Source organism: Geospiza fortis, unplaced genomic scaffold (assembly GCF_000277835.1).
Source record: "Geospiza fortis unplaced genomic scaffold, GeoFor_1.0 scaffold172, whole genome shotgun sequence".
Lineage (NCBI taxonomy): Eukaryota > Metazoa > Chordata > Aves > Passeriformes > Thraupidae > Geospiza > Geospiza fortis.
Window position 1 is genome coordinate 9,813,257 of NW_005054309.1, and position 3,909 is coordinate 9,817,165.

At 40.2% G+C, this 3,909-nt stretch overlaps 1 long non-coding RNA gene across 1 annotated transcript in view; it reads right to left on the reverse strand.

Annotated features, from left to right (window-relative positions):
* The window catches only part of LOC115947670, a 16,148-nt gene that overhangs the window by 474 nt on the left and 11,765 nt on the right, over positions 1-3,909 (reverse strand). The window contains exons 2-3 of the long non-coding RNA XR_004081531.1: positions 2,931-2,968; positions 116-185 (exon numbers count right to left, since the gene is read on the reverse strand). This is a non-coding gene — a long non-coding RNA (uncharacterized LOC115947670). The remainder of the gene's footprint in view (positions 1-115; positions 186-2,930; positions 2,969-3,909) is intronic.

Below are 3,909 nucleotides of genomic sequence, written 5' to 3' on the forward strand. Positions count from 1 at the left end.
TATGTAAAAATATTAATATATTTTAAATATATATATATATAAATACATAAAGAATATATAAAATAAAGAATATATAAAGAAAATATGAACCCTGAATTTCTATTGCAGCACTCACCTGAAATCCAGCAGAATCCTGTCCAGAACTGCCTGTCCAGGCTGGATCAACACCAAAGCTCCATGTTTTTCTGGAAATAAAAAGCAATTATTAAAAAAACTGTTAAATTAGGAGATCTCTGTGGTCTGGTCATCCCTTTCCAAGACAAAATTTCATGGCTTGTGTGCTCCACATGGAGAAACAGAGGGGATCAGAGCTGATTTAAAACTTCTGGCTCTGCAGAGGCTTTGGAAAGGCAGTGAAGGCATTTCTTCAATTTCAGGTGTTCATGTGGGTAAAGATTTCTCTTTCATGTCCAAGAATGAATTAGATGAGGGTTAAAATCCCAAAATAACAGAATTAAGGTCAGGAAAGATAGAAACCTTTTCCAAGGGCATGAAGGGGACAAGGGGGATGGTTTCAAACTGCCAGAGGGGAGGGGTAGATGGGATTTTGGGAAGGAATTCTTGGCTGTAAGGGCAGGCATAAATGGGATATTTGGGAAGAAGGATAAATAGGATTTTGGGAAGGAATTCTTGGCTGTAAGGGCAGGCATAAATGGGATATTTGGGAAGAAGGATAAATGGGATATTGGGAAGGAATTCTTGGCTATGAGGAACAGGGATAAATGGGATTTCAGGAAGGAATTCTTGGCTGTGAGGGTAGGGATAAACAGGATAATTCAGGATATTGGGAAGGAGAATAAATGGGATTTTGGAAAGGAATTCTTGGCTATGAAGAGCATGGATAAATGGAATATTAGAAAGGAATTCTTGACTGTGAGGAGCAGGGATAAATGGGATTTTGGAAAGGAAGTCTTGACTGTGAGGAGCAGGGATAAATGGGATTTCAGGAAGGAGTTCTTGGTTATGAAGAGCAGGGATAAATGGGATATTGGGAAGGAGGATAATGGGATATTGGGAAGGAACTCTTGGCTGTGAGGATGGGAAGGCCCTGACACATCACCCCATGTCCTTTATCTATTTCAGAACCCAAAAATTTTGTTTCCCTGAGTCCTGTTAAGCACTGAGACCTTTTGTGACTCTCAGAGAATTTTCCCACTTCCTTTTAATCTCCACCAAGCTTGAAGTTTCGTGTAACCAGTTTTAAACGTGTCACCAGAGAGTTTATTTGGCTACAGGCAGCGTTTTCATGACGGCTTTTGGTTTTTCTTCCGAGCTGATAAAAATGGAATTAGCAGGTATTAGCAACTAAATTAGTCAGGAGGCATTAATAACAAAGGAACCTGCTCAGGTTCACTGAAGCAGATATAATTCTCATCACAGGTATTTTTTTTTTCAGTAAGTTGTTTGTTTGCGTTGCTTTTCAGGTATTATTTCTTAAGACATTAATTCTTCTTAAGCACGGCTCAATGAACTCAAGAACTTGCCTCAAGACTTTTGTTCCTCCCCATCCTCTCCTTTGACTCCCAGATAAAATGTCTGTATTCCCTGGAGAGTTTTTAATTCAGCCTCCAGAACAGCATCATTTCCAAAGCCTCCAGAGAAAAAAAGAGTTATGGAGCAGCAGCTGTGGAAAAAAGCAGGTTCAGGCTGGTGGAATTAGTGCTCTGCTGAATTTCTTACAAATTCTGGGAAAACAGTGACTTTGAACATCACAGCACTGCAGCAGGAGTTGTAAAAAACTGCTGCTGAGCTGGGGTATGAATTGGTTTTCCCAAAAGCTGTGCTTGGTGTCAGATTTGCTGGTTCAACTATCACCAGATGAAGCCGTATTCAAATAACCTCTAGTCAGGATGGAAAAATGCACGGAATTCCACCCAAATTTAAGGACACGGATAATGAATTCCTTTGGTTGTGACATTTCTATCTTCAAATCTTCTGTACAATACCACGAAAGTGAGACCATCTTAACATTAAATGAGCTAGAGGGCAACTCTAAACTGGGAATGACACATTCACATTTTTCCTTCAAGCTTTTAAGCATCTCCACTAATAACTAAAATATTTCTGAAATGGGCTGACCTTTACATTCTGTTGGGAGGGAAAAAAAGCTTCTTTTCTTTTGGGAAATGCCTCCCTCCACTGAATCATTTCCAAGCCTCCAGGCAACTCTCAGTATCAAATATTCTGTTGTTACAACTATTTCTAACATCATTTTATAAGTGGACTCTGAGAGAAATTAGCCCTAATGTCTAAAATTAAAATCTTCCGAGAAACTCAATTTATGTAATAAATTATGTATGTATGCAATTTATGTAATAAAACACCAATAGAATTTGGGAATTATTTGATCCAGACCTTCAGCTTTGAGTGATTTCTGTCATGGGACTGAAAAAAGCTCAATGGGAAGGTCCCAAGCCCTGAGTGATTGGGTTATGAACACCCTCAGAGAAATTATTTGGGGTTTTTTATCTGCATTTCAGCCACAGCAGTCACTGAAATATTTGCCCAAGATAGCTGAGAATGATGATTAAAATAGACAGAACGTTCATCAATGTTTACCAGACAAATATTTCTCAGAAGATCAACAAAACTGAAATGTCAAATTTTGACAGATCTGTTCTTTTCAGTGCAGTATCTTGGATTGGACCTAATGAAAGGATGTGACAATTCAGTGAATGAGGATGATAACAAATTAATGTATTTATTGTCATGATTAGTGAAAAATGTGGGAATGAAAACAAGAACTTCCTTTGATTTAATTATATTCACTGCATTAATTGTGAAATCATCAGCCCATTGGTTCTCTGAGCGAAATATTTTAGTTCATTTGAGTCTGGCTAAGTGTTGGAGATAAAATATTCTATTTCACAGTGTTGTCTTTGGCCTCTATTATCTGGAGGGTTGATTAGTGGCAATCAATAATCAGTTACCTGGTTATGGTCTGAATGCTCAGGGTGATCCCTGGAACCTGGAAGACAAATGAAATAATTCCATGAAGAAAGAGAGAAAGCTGTGGAAAGTTTGTCTGTACAAAAAAAAAAAGAGGACATAAACAGAACACTGAATTTTTGGATAAACAGAAGCAAAGCACCAGAAAATTTGTTTTAAAAAACAATAATCAACAGGATATTTGGATCAAGATCTTCAAACACTGAGGAGCATCAGAAGCTGGACCAAGCCCAGCTCATCCAACAAGGCTGCTCCAGTCTAAGCACTGGAAATTGGGCTCCAGAATGTGTAAATTCTTCCCATAAGCAGGGATTTGATAATTCTTCCCACAAGCAGGGATTTCTGAACAAGTGCAGCATTGCATGCGTGCTCTGGGTTCTACCCTGGCAGCTGAGGCTTGCCCATGGCTTTCTGCACCAGAGCTGCTTCCCTGCCTTTCAGACCCGTGGCTTACTCATATTTATCTGTTTTTATCTCTCCACTTCACTTCTCCCCTTGCTTCCCCAGATTAAATTGTGACTGAACTCCTAAAATCATTATCAGAACCTGCCTTTAGCACACACATTTCCCGTGCAGGTTCTTCTCTGTGACCATCCCCAGTCTCTACACAATCTGCAAGGGAGAGATTTTATTCCAGGTGTTTAACCCCTGATTTTTAATAACCACAGGGCCTGCTTAATAGAGCAAAACCAGAACCATCCAGTGACAATGTGGGTCTGCCAGCCAGACCTCCTAAAACCTCGTTAGCTTCTGTCCCAGGAAATGTGGGAGCTGTTCCCCCCCATAGATGGCTGTGGGAAAGGAAATCAAATCCCCACTGCCCTCAGACCTTTCATGGAAACTCTGCAAAATCCTGAGCTGCCTGGGAGCCTCTCCAGGACCACCCTGGGCTTTTGGGGGGGCACAAAATTTCGAGGAGGGGACAGATCCCAGTTATGGGTCGCAGGTGGCATCCACAGC